Source organism: Drosophila yakuba, chromosome 3R (assembly GCF_016746365.2).
Source record: "Drosophila yakuba strain Tai18E2 chromosome 3R, Prin_Dyak_Tai18E2_2.1, whole genome shotgun sequence".
Lineage (NCBI taxonomy): Eukaryota > Metazoa > Arthropoda > Insecta > Diptera > Drosophilidae > Drosophila > Drosophila yakuba.
The window spans coordinates 21,833,063-21,849,443 of record NC_052530.2 but is presented as its reverse complement, the minus strand read 5'-3'; the positions used below and the strand labels follow the sequence as shown (position 1 = coordinate 21,849,443).

Sequence of the window (16,381 nt, the reverse complement as noted above, 5' to 3'; positions counted from 1 at the left end):
TCTGTCATTGGGGCTTGATGTTTGTTTCCTTCCTTTTTTGCGTGTGCCTGCGCTGCTCCCCCTCCTCCGTTGCTCCTTTTCCTTCTTCCTCTTCTTCTAGGCTTGTTCCTGCAAACCGGCTTCTTGCTCTTCTTCTTGCTCTCCGGCTTTGTCTTTGGGGCTCCTCTTTTATCGCTGCTCCAGCTTCTCTTCTTCTTCTGTCGCTGCCCGTGGGCGCGTCGACTTTGGCTCAAAATCCAATTGCAGTCGTCGTTGCCTCTTTATACCCTGCAGTGTAGGATATTATGGTTTCGATAGGATTTTGTTACTTATCTTTTGCTGAGATTCTGAAATCCTTGAATGTTTTGTATTTGAAAACGAATAGTAAAGTTCGCTTTAAAATGATTCTGTAGGCATTCTTTTAAGGCTTTTGTATATATGTATGTTTTTAATCATACATTATATTACGAAAAATATATTGGTCAATATTATTTTGCTAAATTTATAATTCCAGCGAGGGTATCTGAACTTCTACTATACAATGTTCTTCGTCATCCCAGTTTTGTTTTCATTGTTTTTGTGTATTTGCTTTGATTTTTAGCTGTTTGCTCTTGGACCAACTTCTTATTTATTCATAATTTGAACTCCCTTCCCTACCCCACATCTCCCCTCCCCCACCATTTTATGCACCACCCCCTTCCAGACTCCCGCTCCACTCCCCTTCGCCTCCACTCAACGCACAATTTGTGGGCAGCTGCTGCATATGGAAAAATGGAAAACTGGAAAACGAGTTGCCAACACACACTTGCTCGTGTTTCTGATTTTAAGTTTTTTGTTTTAATTTCAGTTTTTTGTTACCTTTCAAATTTCTTGTTCACAGATCTTTTTTTCCCCCCGTCTTCTGTGGTTGTCGTTGGTGTTTTTTTTTTTGGGGTTTTCGTCTTTTTTTTTGGTTCGTGGAACTGCTGCGTTAACAACTTATTGTTGTTGCTGTTGCGGTTGTGCTGCTTCTACAATTTTTCATTCATTCATATTCAGAGGTAAACACATACACACATATGTACATACGTACGTATGTTGTGTGTGGATTTGTGCGTTTGTAGTGGGATATGGATATATCGCCTGTTTTATATTTCATATGCACGCCACTTTGTACTCACTTACTATTTGTGATTTTCGTTTTGTTTGCTTATTTCACTTGCCTTTTTATTAATACTTTTTTTTGTTATTTTTTTTTTTTGTATTTTCCTCTGTCTTGCCTTTTGTCGGGTTTTCGCCTGATCTTGCTTTATTCATTCATAAATTTTGATAGCCCGACGTTGAGTTTTGTTGTTGTTTCGCCTGGAATTAATCGCGCGAGAACTTTTTTGATTCATTTGAATTGAGGCCTTTATGGCGGTATAATTCGATGCATTATGGCAATGATATTTTCATATTTTTTCAATTTTATGCAGCTAATGCTTGGATAATTTGTTCTCGAGTTTATTGCTGATTTATGAATGCAAAATGATAAATTAAGTTATGCCATTCATTTGTACTGTAATGCAAAACAATTAAACAATTCAAGTTGTAAATGAAGTATTCAAGCATTGAGTAAGACTTTTGAACCTAATTTCTCTCCGTGTAGATATGCAAATATGTAAATAGCTTACAAAAGACATAGAGACTTTATCTAATCACGTTCCCTCAACGTTTCTATTTCCATTCCCATTCATTCACACCGAAAACAATGTTATCAAAACAAAAGCGCTTTTCCCTCTTTTTTTCATTACATCCACATGTATATATGCGTTTTTTTCTGACTGTGTAGAACGGATGTGTCTAAATTGAGTGCATCCCATGGACAAATTAGCAGCATTTATTGTAATAGTTGTAGTTGTTGTTTCTTTGGGATTTTCCGAGCTGCAATAAAGCCCAGTTCATGGCTAATCAGCACGCTCCGAAAAGTTGTAATGCCGCAAAGAAAGGGCGAAATCATAAGAAAGCAGCAGTTGAGTTAAGGGGGGGGTAGGGTTTTAAAGGGAGAAAAAAACAGGTTTTTACAGATTTTTTTTTGGGCGTACGGTAAAAGTAAATTTATTTCTGATTATTGTACATTAAAGAGTAGTATTTGAACTATATTCTGTGAAATATTGGTTGAAAAATATTGAAAATTGACCGAATGGCAGCAATTCTTCGTAGGCGCCTCAGAAAAAATACATTTTGCGGTGCACGTCATACCTCAGCACTGGATAATCTGATATGAAATACCCAACGTTTTTCCATCAATTTTTATGTCCCTCTAGGTATCCCTGTCGAGTTTTTCCATTTATTATAATTTTTGAACTTTTTACAAAACTTGAAAGTGAAAATACCGATTTTTGGCCAAAGTTCATGACTATTGTTGTTAATAATAAAAAAATTAAAATCAAAAACGAAAAAATCTCGACAGGGTTACCTCATAAATTATGAAAGGAAATACTGTAAAAAATTTGAGAACGATCGGTTGAATAGATTTTGAGATACAGAGTGCACCGACTCAAAAAACATCGATTTGAGAAAAACGTGTTTAAAGTTTTTGTTGCTGTCTTCCCTGCTGAGGGATTACTCTGGTTGTCGTTCGAGACCCGCCTACTTCCAAAGCTATATCTTTGTGAGTTTTGCTCCGATTGACTTCCTATTTACAGACAACAATCTTGAGTTACTATACTTTCATAATATGCAATTAAAAAAAATTACTTTTTTTGAACCCTCAAAACCCTACCCCCCCCTTAATAAAGCCATAAACAACTGACCCAGCACAATGGTCATAGTCAGGGTGAAGAACTTATCGGGCAACCCTCTCACGCGTGCGACCTTCACCAATTTGAACTCTACCAAACGCGAAACTCACTTTCCATCGCCCCAAACAACTTGGAGCCCAAGAAGTAACCAATGAGGTGGACGAAGAACAAATATTTGTGGCTGTCTGATAAGAACAACTCGTTATCGATGGAGGTGGGGTATTTTTTTGATTGGGGCGAAATGGGGGGAATGGAGGGAGGCAAACAATCTAATATTATAATGCACTTAGCCTACACCTTGAAGTGTCGGGAACTAAAAAGACACAAGGACCACTTCTCCACTGTCAGTTAGTTACCAAGTTAACAAGATGATAGGGGAATGTGAACTTACACAAATTGCTTGCATCAAATTAACATTACAAAAGAAGTAAGGTAAGGGTATTTGGTAGACCGATTTTCTATAGTTAGCCTTTCATTGGAAAGAAATTCTTTTGTTATCAGCTTTCTGTTCAATAATTGCTTATGCCGTAAAACTATTGGTATAAATAGAATTCAAGTTCCTTATCAAATTCGCTATGCGTAGAGTACATATTTTCGCATTTAAATTTAGGGTTGTAAAATTTAATAAATTTAAAGAGACTGTGACCTAAATTATTGACTTTTTTATGTAACATTTTTAAAGCTGATATATTTTAATTAGGTTTAAATAATTCGTTCTATTTCTATTTTATTTGTGTCTTTTTCTTATATACATGATTTTTACATGACTCAGTGGCGGCCCCTGGCGGCCAGTAGCAAGCTAAGAGTGTGTTAACTTATAGCCTACTTTGCAGCGAAAATACGAAATTGAATACACAAAAACTATTGCATACCACGCGGGGTACTTAATTACATATATCTAAAATAAATTATATATTTTTACACTTTTAAATAACTTGTAGGTAATATAAAAAAAAGAGTTTCAAATTAATAATATATCAAAGATATTAATAAAAAACCAAATCTCAATGACGGACTTAATGTAGCCTTGGATCTAAAATACGCATTTCAAATAATGATTGCCTCCTACAACAGAAAAACAACACAAGTTTTTGCATTGCCTTTAAAGTAAATCGTTTAAAAACAGAAACTTCAGCGCGTGCCATAAACTAATTATTTTATAATTTAGCCAAATGAATAAAAAGCGAATTTTTGAAATCCACTTATGCCCATTTTGAGAGCAACTCAATTAATCATAAATGCCAAATATGGAGCAAAAATACATATATCAGTGGCGAAAAGGAAACCGAAATCCCATTAGGAAATGCTGCAAGACGCGACTAACAAATATGAATCAATTAATGCAACAAAAGGCAACCTGTCCACGCACAAATACACGTACCAACCAAACACAAACTAACACACACACACACACACACACACATGTACATATGCAGTTGCATCCAGATTAGATGTGTGGGGATGTTGGGGCAACAAATTGCGGCAATGGAAACCCGTTCTTGGGACAGCTTCAATTGCATTTTATGATTTACCAACCAGCCAACCGAACGATCGAGCCAACAGCCGCGCACTCGAGCTCTCGAGCAATTGATAATGCAATCGATGAAAAATTGAATCATACAGGATCTCGATCCATATAAATATCTTTTTGGCAGCAGCAGCAGCAAAGAGGGGAGAAGGGGTGTGGTGCTGTCGATTGGGAACACCTGCCTTGTCATAATGATTGTGTCTGCACAATTTTCCAGTTGCCTGCCCCTGGCCTCAGTTACAAAACTTTTCCAGGAGTAGTGCGTTTTTGGTTCTATCGATCCGGCGATGCGATCGAATTCGAATTTCAAGCGATGATCATCAATTCAAGCGTGTCCACCTGGGCTCTCTAGCTATCACTTTTTTTTTTTACTCATTCTCTTGGCCAATTTAACGCTGCTGCTACCCCTTTGGCCAATTGATAATTTAACGCTTCAATTGGCCCAAAATGTAGCGAGCTGTCTAAAACAATGGGCCATACTCATATACTCGTATGTGAATTGGCCCATTGCCTTTTTGGCCTTTGGTATCTTTGGTATTTAGACCCTATTTTCTGCCATGTCATAATTTGTTCAGCATTTTAAATTAAAGTTTTCACTCTTCTTTGAGGCTCACATAATGCCTAATGGGTTTTTTTTTGGTGTCTTAATGGCTTTTCTGCAATTGTCATTTGAATTAAAAGCCATTTCGTTGCGCTACTTTTAACCCGAATAATGGAACTTTTAACTAAGTCCATTGGCAGATCCTATCCTATTAACTGGGTTTTATGACAGAGAATGAAGTGGCAAAGTCCATCAATTGGAACCGTTTTTCGTTAAAAGCCTATAAGATCTATTGAAAAGTTGGAAGTGGAAACAAACCTTTAATAGAGCAATTTCGATTGATTCTACTATAAATGTATGTTCCATCTTGAATTATTTGCCAGATAAATTTATGTAACTGCCAAAAATGTACAGCTTTATTTCGGATTGATTCTTGATTTCGATTGATTCTACTATAAATGTATGTTCCATCTTGAATTATTTGCCAGATAAATTTATGTAACTGCCAAAAATGTACAGCTTTATTTCGAATATCATCCCATAACTTTCGATGAAGGAGGTTTTTCTGATTTGTGCACAGATCGCGCAGCTAATCAAAGTCTGTTCAAATGGCGGCCCATAAGTAACATCTATGTAGATCCCAATTTCTTTATCACCCCCCTAAAATCAACGTACATATCTAGGAACAGTGTCGGCGGCACTGGCGCTTTTGTGTCTATTCGAACCGAAAATTCTCTAAACAAAAACAATCGATAAATTTCCATAGAAGATTGCTGCAAGTGGCCGAGTGGCTGAGAAATTTTTGGGAAGCGGGAATGGAGCGGTTGTAGCGCCATTCGCACAGTGGGTTACCTTTGATGCCCGGCGCAATTTATCAACGCATTTTATTGAGTGTTTTCGTTGCTCGCCTGCATTCGAAATCCTCGCCGCCTGATGCTGACCATAACACCCACAATCGATTCGAATCGATTTGAATCGCTTCGCACTGAATCGGATCTGAATTCGGAATTTGTGCGAGAATCGAGAATCGGTGACTGGCACTAGAATTTTGTATATACAAGCGGGAATATATTTATATAAGTACGTACAGTGCGGGATGGTTTCTTAGTTTGTTAAGGCTTTATCAATAATATGCTTTTTTAAGTACTATTTTCATATAATGTGAAAAGAAATTGGTAACAGGGTAGCCTCTTAATTAATATCTTAAACATTATCCTCCATCTCTTAAGCTCTTTGATCTTCATCCAGTTTGATTTAGTACTGCACCTCGATCACTTGAGAATAGCAGCCACACAGTCATGGCACGCACTGTACTTGACTTTGTATATGGTGTGCCTTAGATCGGAAGTTAATTTATTCGAGGGTTAAGCATTTAGTTTTGTTTATTTGAAACCCGCAAGATTTGTGGCTCTCCACATAAATTTGTTTGTCAATGCACCTTTCTTTGGGCCCCCATCCCCCCCGCTCCCTTATCCCCCAAATATATCCAATTTTCTTTAATTTTTACCGTTGGCTGTTGAAATCCATTTAGTTATATATTTTAATTGCGTTGGGGGTTCAGTTCAGTTGTTTAGGTAGCCGCAGCATCGCGCTGAAGGAGTGTGAAAATTGTGTAGCTGCAACTGCTGCAGTAAAAGCAATAACAACAACTGCAGTAAAAGCCACAACAACAACAACAAAAACAACAACAACAAAAATAGCAACAAACATGAAGGGGCAATATCATCAGTCTGTACTTGGTCCGCTTATTTTAGCCATGGCTAATGCCAACAAACACTCGACTCGATCGCACGCAAGCTGCAACTGCGAGCAGGTGAAACTTTTGCCGATTCACAGTCAAGGAAGGGGGGGGGGGGGAGGTGATGGTGGTGGGGGGTCAGGTGTTTCAAGGGGGGTAAGAGGGTCTATTTGGGGGAGTGGGCAGGCGGCTGGTTGGTAGCAGTTTGAACAGCTGACCAAACCGCTTTTGTGGCGGCAGTAAAACACAAAAACTGGTTGACTCGACTCTATGGGTCCTGCTTTCGGTTGGGGTCTATCCCCAATGCCCCTTGGATTCCCGGCATTTCCCCCCTTGTTTTCTGGTATCTCTCTATTAAAAATGGTCTAATGATCAATGCATTGGTACACTAAGAACGTGAGAGGTGCCTAAATATAGAAATTAATAGTCAAAAATTAAGTAATTCTGCTTGAGCTCAACCTATTCCTATTCTAGACATGACTTTATAAAGAATCAAGTTCTATTCTATCTCTTAATATAACAAACTCTTGTTTAACTTTATTTGTTAGTATAGCTAGCTTTTTGCTCACTGCATTTTATGCAAATGCCGGAGCAGCCGGGCAAGTCTAGGGTCCAGTTTGAGCATCCTCACGATGAGCGTTGTGCTCCTAGGGTTGGCAGGCCAGGTGCTAAGATAAACCCAGGGCAAGTGAGGGGGGTGATGGAAGCTGCAGATCGGGAAGTCAATCCAGTTGTATTTTAGCCAGCGTGGGCTTATTACCAGCAACAAATTGCATCTTCATTTCGAGCTGCAATCGAAGGGAAAGAGTTATCACCATGACCCCAGTCTTCAGCCTGCAGCCTCCAGCATTCAGATATCTATAGTAACCAATTAGGTGGCCAACAATTAAGTTAATGCCGTGTGGGCTTCCTCGTGGCGCCAGTCGCTGGTATCTTATTTAGAAAAAACAATTAATATTTTGCCTCTTTTGGGGCTTTTAATTCGAATTTTATCATCTGCCACGCAGCGGGATGGCTAAAAGTGCCTTCCGTCACACGTTCCGGGTCCATTTTTGAAATTCAGTTATCAATTAATGGCCAAATATATTTGTTCAAATAGAAATGGAAAACCAAATGCCGAAAACGTCGAGACAAAATGTTTTTACAGCTTCTGATACATTTCATTTCAATTTAATTCATTTCGATGCGTTTCGTTTTTTTTTTTTTTTTTTTTGGCATCTTAATTTATTCAAAGCCGTTACCAAATGGATACTTAAGGCCACCACGCGATTGAGATTATGGTGTCTTGTGTGAGTTCTTTTCTCGATCGGGGTCTTGAGTTTGAGGTTTCACTTAGGTTTGATCTTCAGCCCCTGGAGTGTGTGAAAGCTATTAAAATGATTGCCGGGGAAATGGGATATTATTTAGAAACGGGTTTAGTTTTATAGCGCCAAGTTATGTTCTGAGAAGAGTCCAAGATCTTCAATCGTTTGCATTTAGTAATCAGTATTTATTTTATAGTTTCTTTTAATTCTATGTCACTTTTGTGAGCTCCATAGTCCATCATCTGGATTCAATTGAGCTGCAGTGAAATTTCCATGGACATTTTCCCCCTTTGGCAATGCAGGCCAGCGAGCTTTACTACGCTTCATTATCATTCTGGTCGCGCTTCGTAATGAATAATTATTGCTAATTGATGCTGATAAAAATGAATTTATGAATGCGTTTCTGTCGCTCTTGCGGTCACTCTTCTATCAATTAAATTGCCTCGACTCGGACCTGTTTCGATCAGCTATCAAAGATGAATGAAGCGGCGAATATCCATACGCAGCCATGAAAAGTGGCTAATTTGGCCTTGCCAACAGGCGAGAAATTGGCCATGGTTATCTCTGGTTGGGCCAACTCTCGAATAATATACGATATTTGTGTACCGAGATGCGTCACTGAACTGAACTGAGCCCAGTTGAGTTGTTGTCCGATAAAGCTGAAAAACAAAAACAAATTTTCATTCATGATTCAAGATAGGCCGTTTGCGAAGGCTTTGCAATTGCGAGCGAGTGAGTGAGTATCTGGCTCTGAGTATCCAAGTGCGCGGGACTTGTGTATATGGACTATAATCTATCTGCATGGCAGGCACACACACACAAACAAAAGATACACGCGCACACACATGGAGCATATTTAATTTGAGGCAAACTAGCAATGATTAGGAACATCCGGTTTACTAACCGAAAAACCAACCGAACAACCGAACAGCCGAGCAAACGAATCAGCGGAGCCAACGACGAATCCAACCCGGACTCTCCAGGCTGTCCCATTCCCAATGAACAGTAGCTGCACTGCTAGAAAATCCATGAACTTGCACAATAAGGGTAGCACTTAAGAAGCTAATAAGTTCAAACAAATCTGTATATCGTAGTAGACTTATAAACTTTAATTTCTGCATACAAGCAGGTTAATCAGGTGCATCCCAACTCAATAAGATCTAAAGTTTTAGCTTATCCTTTTGTAGTATGCACTAGTATTTTCTCGCAGTGCTTTTGCGACAACAGCCACGACACTAGTCCCATTCAGCTTGATTCGTTTTTACGAGTATATGTCTACGCCACCATCATCATCATCATCAACAACAGAAGCAACGTGATGATCATACGCCGCAGTTGGGGCATCATCTTCATCATCGTCTCTTTCAACTGAACTGATGGTGAACTGGTGGAGTTGGAGACTCTGGATGGGGTCCGTTGGACACTGGAAGCGCCATCCGTCGAGGCCAAGCCTCTTCAGTCTCAGTTCTGGACATAAAGCAGATAATAATGTTGTTCTTGCTGTTCTTGTTGTTCGGCTCTGGATGCTGTGAAATCTTCTGTTTGGAGTTTGAATTGTGTGTAATTTGTTTGCTGGCTACTGCTCGGCTACTGTATTTTCCAACGCAGCCTTCGCTTGAACATCTCTACACGATCATTTCGAGATCGGGGCATGGTGATGGGGCATGGTGATGGGGATGGGGATCACAAGAGGAGGGTTCTGGAGTTGGGGGGGGGGCTCTTTGTTTGTTGTAAGCCGCGACAATCGACGGCGCAGCTTAAGTCTTCTCTGTGGAGCTGCTGCTCTTTGGGGATAGCCACAACTGATCCGATCGGCATCCAATCGTTCGTGTTTATCTTGCGCTTTAAAATGTGGAGTCTCTCCACTCGGACTCCTGCCCCATGGATGGATTTTAACGTGCAGCCGCTTCCTTTCGGTGCTTCATTAAAGCTGCGGGTTATTGGGGGAATTTTCTTTGGTTACGCTCAATTATTGATATTCATATTGGTAAATTAAATTAAATTGAAGTTGAGAGCTTTAAAAACTCGCTTGCGCTGCAGGAGATCAAGGCTTCTTGGGGTCCTTATGTCTATTTATATTTTTCTAAATAGGCGGTAGTTACTCAATTTTACGATGATTACGATGGGTTAGTTGATTGCTTTCTGCGTGGATAGCTTTTAAGCAGGGCAGAGAATAATGTTCTTAAATTCAGATGAACTTTGTCAAGAAGTTTACATTCTCACAGCTTAGTTTGCTAATGAAATCTTCTTCCGTTTATCCTAAATACAAATTAGAACAATTCCCGTTTCATTCATTAAGTCAAAGAAATATCCGTTTCTTTGCCAAATTGCTCATTAGAATACTGAACTTAACTTGAACTTTATGTGTATTTCCGATTATGAACCGTTGTTTGCCCCGCTGATTGGGTGAGTGACCGCATTAATAATGGTTGAAATAACCCCAAATGCCGCTTCCCATTGATATCTGCCTATCTAATTTATGCGTTAACTATTGATTTGATTAGGAGGAACTTGTGAAAACATCAAACCGAACTTCCCATAGCAATTAAAAGCCAATTAAGACGATTTCATCCCATCATAATCGTGGCAAACATTTGCCAATACACGCAGAACGAACGAACTAGTTTTGTTTGTTTTTCCATTTATTCATTTTTCCATTTATTCATTTTTCGTTTTCTCAGCCAACCACAACAAGTCTCTCTGTGGGTCTGGCAGTTTTCTACACATTCATTGATTAAAACAAATTTATTATTAATAACTTCGATGGGTGCAGACAGGTAAAAAGCAAAAACAACCAAACTAAAATCGAGCGGAGATGAAGTCGGAGAAACTAGTTTGGCCCGGAAACATATCCTGTGTCCATTAACTGTTTTACGTGCTTGACAAACTTCCGCAGTGGGGGCAAAAAAAAAAAAAAAGAGTTTGCTTTAGTTTTTTTCTCAGCCCACTCGGCTTCCTTTGCTGCTGCTGCAGTTGCTGCAGTTGCAGTTGCTGCTGCGGATGCTGCAAATAGGTTGGACCTGGGCCTGGCCGACTGCCGTCGAAAAACCCCACTTGACCACTGGAGTTGCAGTTTTCTAAGCTGATTTGAATGTCAGATAGATGCATGGCCGTATTGCCGGGCAGCAACTTTCGCATTTCATTTGGCACGGTCTCGAGCTTCCCAACGCCACCACATCATTCACTTAGCCTCGCTTGGCACAACTCAATATCTGGCCAGTTGATCGGCTCCCCCAGCTCTTCATGCTCCATACTCTTCATGCTCCATACTCCAAGCATCCAGCTCCAAGCACCCAGCTCCAAACTCCCAGCTCCAAACTCCATGTTGCAGCTAAAGTCCGAATAGAAACTGCTAACAAACCCGAAAAGAAAAAGTTGCATGCGTTTCTGCCATGACTTTTTTTTTTGCATGGCTTGTTTCCTTATCATTGGATACCCTAAACTATTTTTCAGGATATATGAACGACGATTTTTTAAAGGAACCTAAAAACTATATTAGATATTATTTTATAAGGAAGCTGAGCTTCTCAGCTTTAAATGATGAAATATGAAGATGAGGATTGAAATATCAAGTATAAGTAACATCCATGAAAAGTAGATTCATAAAGTAATTAAAGACAGTTTTTCGATAATTGCCCTGGATATTTAATAAATTATAAACATAAGTTCTATAAATATATATAATCTATATAAGTGTAAGCTTTTTATTAGAAATATTCATCCTTAAAAGCTAACGCTGATAGTGAAATGCGCTGAAAGGGTATTCCATATTCGAGACTTTTCCGCTTGCATGGAAATTTGTTGCGTTTGTTTTAAGTTTTTTCTCACATTGACCGGATGAGCAGCTGCTGGGGATCAGGTGAGGATGAATATAATAACATAAACCCCAATATCAACAACGCCAGCGACGGCCGATCGATCGAATGAACTGAACTGAACTGAACTGAACTGAAATGAACGAGCCGAACTGACGAAACCAGTTCCCATTGAGAAAACGGCGAATGGCCTAGGGGGCCAAAGGAGGTGGCTGGCGGAGATCAGGGGGCTCCACCGGCCACTACATGAATTAATCACCATTCGTTTGTAGTGGACCGATGGGGAGATCCAATCCGATCCAAACCAAACCACCGATCCCAGCGAGCGGAGCAGCGGAGCGGGTGGCTAGTGGACTTGGTGGACTTGGTTGGTGGAGGAGGAATGGAGAGATGGAGGAGGAGTGAGTCTTGTGGACTTACGGACTGGCATTAACGCAGCATGTGCGGATGTGGATGTGCGAGTTTTCCAGATCAACGGATGGATCTCCCTCTGTGTGAATGGAACCGTGAGGTGTGTGTGTGTGAGCGTGCCAAGATTTTATGAATGAAATGATCGACAGCTGAATTGCAAAATCGTTAAACAACGAAAAGCTCCCCACTCGATCGCTATAGATATTAGATATTTGTTGCTGCTCTGGGTGTCCACTGATCCAACAGGTCGTCCATCCAATCCAATAGCATCCCATCACATCGCATCGCAACCGATCATCACGATCGCGATCGCAATGATCATAATCATCAGCCGACGTCAACGTAGCGCCGATGGAAATCTAATTTCTCTTAATTATAATGCCAGCGAACTTACAGACTTAATGAGTGTTGATTAAAATTTCGCTGTTGTTGTTGTTGTTGTTACACCATGATCTGGCCCGAGATTTATGGCCATGCATATAAAGATTTATATATATAGCCATGGATGTCCATAGATTTATTTGTGATTTCCTTCGCTGTCAATTGATAGTTTTGGCCGTTGTTTAGTTTTGGCAAAAGATTTTATGGGAGTTCGTTACGGAAAGAGCTGATTCGTTGGCCACTCAATTAATCAATCAATCGTTTCAGTATTACACCTTTCTTGGAGGGGAAATTACTGATTGCAGAGTTGGTGATTTGTAAAGCCAACATTTCTTTAGTTTTAGAATCTGCTTAAACGCGTAAAGCTTTGCACATGAACTGTCATAATTTGTAACATCATTAAAAATGGAAAAAAATGGCATCCACTGCAAGCGTTTTGCCATAATTTGCATGATTGAAAAGATGAAAGAAAAAGTAAACATGTATGGTTAACCTTAAGTGTTAGGCTCTACGTCATACATGCCACATACATATATAGGCCATATAACCTATACTTAATGATCGGCTCAGATCAGCAATCACATGCCTAAACATTTCCTTTCATAAAACACTCATAACATATCTTTTCCGAAGCATTCCTATATATAGAATGCCGATCGCGAGTACGAGTATGTCGATTGCACTTCAAACAGTTGCCAATGTGTCTGTTTGATATCAGACATTCGGCGTTGCCTTCCGTTGCAAGCGCGGCATGTTGCACGTTCCTCCCCGATCCTCAGCTTATTTCACACCTTGTGGGCATTAGTTGGAACCCCCCAACACACCCCCTAACCCCACCACATACCACCCGCTATTAACAACCGAGTGCAATGGCAACAAACACGGGAGCTCTTTGATCTTTGATCCAAAAAGAAACACCATCACAAAGAATATCCCCAACCCCCAAGACAACTCATAATTAGTGAAAGAGGCGGGCAGGAAGAACAATCGATAGCATATAGTATATATAGCATATAGATAACCCCCACCGATCATAAACTTTAGTTTTTGTGGGATAAAATTTTCATTGGGGCTTTTTCCCCAGTTTGTCGTTTGATGTTTTTCCACCAAAAACGGAAAATAAACAATGTTTGCAACCGGGAATTTATTGTGCCAAAAAAATAAGAACTGCGTTCATATAAATCGGTTTAGATAATATGGTATTCGATGTGGTAGTACATACAATATATTGGTACTGTTTGTTTGTTTGTTTGTAAACATTGACAAGTTCCGTTGAAGTTGCGATTGCAGTAGTTGAAAAATTTGGTAAATTTCGAAAACTGAAAATGCCGCGCTGTCTGTTTCGGTTTTTCTCAGCTTTTACCAGCTTTTCTCAGCTACATACAAATACATATACATACATATATCTGCTGTTTGTGTTCTTTAATGTCTGGGCGTTGTTTTTCTTGTTGAAACAAAATACCCATAAAAATTTGAAAAACACCCATTTTTTTTTTCTAGTTATTTGCTGCCTTGAATTTGGTTTCCTTGGAGCATATTAAAAATGAATTTATTTGCTTTTAGCCAGAATAACCAACCAATTCGGGTATCTGGGACATACGATTGATCTCAGTTCCGTTTGGCATTATCTTGCCTCTCTTTCGCGCCTAGTGCCGGCATATTGCTCACCCACTCGCACTCGAATATGTGAGAGTTTTCGTTTGATCATCAAGTTTATGGCTTGCAATTGTTATTGGGGATTTCCACCGATTGACTTTGGCCTGTCCATATAAATTTGTATTCTCCTGTTGATCGTTTGCTAAATAAACATTTTTACTCGCTGCTGCTAGTGTGGATGGAAAAAACAACAATACCAGGCGATAGCTGCCAAACGTTTCTCACTTTCGAGTCAAATAATTGCGGCTATAAAGTTATGTCGGATACATATATATGTATATTTTCTGTTGGTTATTTTCATGTTCTTGGAAGTGCATTTCAAGCTGAACATTTCGTAGAATATTGTGTAAAACGTATTTTTATCAGCACAATTTTGCTTAAATCAAGTTACAGTGTAAAAGTATGCTTGCACTTCTTGGTTTTTGGTTTTTTGGCTGCAGATAACCAAGTTGGCACAAAAACACGTTTATAGTTAAGCAAGAAGTTGAAAAGTAATTAAAAAGCGCAAAAAACCACGTAGAAAACTGTAGAATGCAGTGCTAATCTAAAGTCCTTAAGTTTTCCCAAGTTCTTCACTTATATACCATACTGATCTTGCCGATCAAAATCTACATCGCACACTTAAAGCTCGGTCAATTTACTGGATTCGTTGTAAACTATGAAAGCTGATGTACCATTGTGAATAAATGCAATTAGACAAAGTGTCCGTCCATGTCCGCCCACCATCAATTTAGAGAACAATTAAACAAGAGATCTCGAAAAGGAGGCTGGTGAATTGGTTTTGTTGTTGTGAGATTTCCATGGGCTAATTGAATGAAATTAAAATTGAAAGAACCAAATTAAAGACAGCACTTGGCGACACAAATTGCGAGATAGGGGAGCCCAAGCTCGAAATGTTTCCTAGAATTACCGACTTTATCGGTCGGAATGAGTCAGGAACCATGGCCTATCTACTATTAGTGAGTAATACATATAAAATATGTACATAGTCTAAACACAAGTAACGCTGGGTCAAGCTGTCTGAGGACTTTCGAGGGCTACTAGACAGCGGGTTGCCTTTGTTATCAGCCATTGGTTTTCACTACCTGTGGCAGTGACTCAGTCCACTTCGAAAAATCCAGACAGCGGCGGCCCCCTTCGAAAAATCAGCGCAGAAATTATTGAAAGGGGGAGACAAGATCTCTGCGCGGCTTGAGAAATATATTTTTTTGCCAAAATAAAAAAAAAATAATATTAAATGGGGGAAAAAAGAGAAACCGAACAGAAGGAGCGAATTTTGGACTGATTTTTCCCACGCCGCAGACGCCAAGCGAGTAGAGTCCTTGATCGTCCGCTGATTCAGGGGGTGTGGAGGGGGGTTGGGGGTCAAAAGCCGCCAAAGGACGCAACAAGTCGGACATGACCGCAGCGAAGAGAGGGTATGCGCGGCCTTTTCGGGGATCATTAGCAGGTAAAAGCTGCAGGACACAGACATATTGTGTGTTAATCTTTCAGCAGTCGGCAGTCCTCGATTGTGTGTGTGTATCTGTGTAATTTGAGTCTTTTTAAACAGCGCAGAGCATTAATATACATATATGTTTGCATATGAACTTGTATTGGAATCTGTCAAAATAACACAGCGAACAATTCAAGTTCAAGTGCGTGGGAATTTTATTTTCTGCGAATTTCGCTTTCCGTGAGGATGGCACACAAAGGACGTTCCAAAGGGTTTGAATGCGAAGGAGCAATTAAAATTATATATGTTTGGGAATGTTTAATTAAATTAGGAAATTAGGAACATATGAAGTTGTTTAGGCGTAGTGGAAATAAACTCTTTCATTACTTTAAGGGCAAGGTAACTTGCAATGTATCATCCTCTGATTGATATTATTATTGCAATAAACCAATTGAAGACCCTTCAGTTTCATATCCTTTTCAAAATTTCACTCTCTTGATTTTGGGATTTTCTTCGCCGTTTTACACCCTTAATCCCCATCAAATGCCATAAATATAATCCGCTTTATAAATCATCCTCTCGTGCAGTTGGCTAAATAAATATTCCCATAATTATGGAACACACCTGAGGTGCAACACTTTTCATGTCCATTGATTGTCGAATGGGGGCTACTACTGCCTACCTACCAACCTTTCAAATTGGGCAATTAATTTGCGTTTCCCTGCCCTTTGCCGACAAAAAAATGAATAATAAAAAAACCAAGGAGAAAAGGAGGTGGGATGGGGAATCGGTCAAATTGGGTTCGATCGTTTTGCACCCTGTAGACGTGAC

General features: G+C 39.6%; 1 protein-coding gene across 2 annotated transcripts in view; it reads left to right on the top strand.

The window, feature by feature from the left end:
• LOC6537872 (ETS-like protein pointed) overlaps positions 1-16,381 on the top strand; it is a 59,328-nt gene that overhangs the window by 12,204 nt on the left and 30,743 nt on the right. The gene's annotated exons all lie outside the window — the stretch shown is intronic.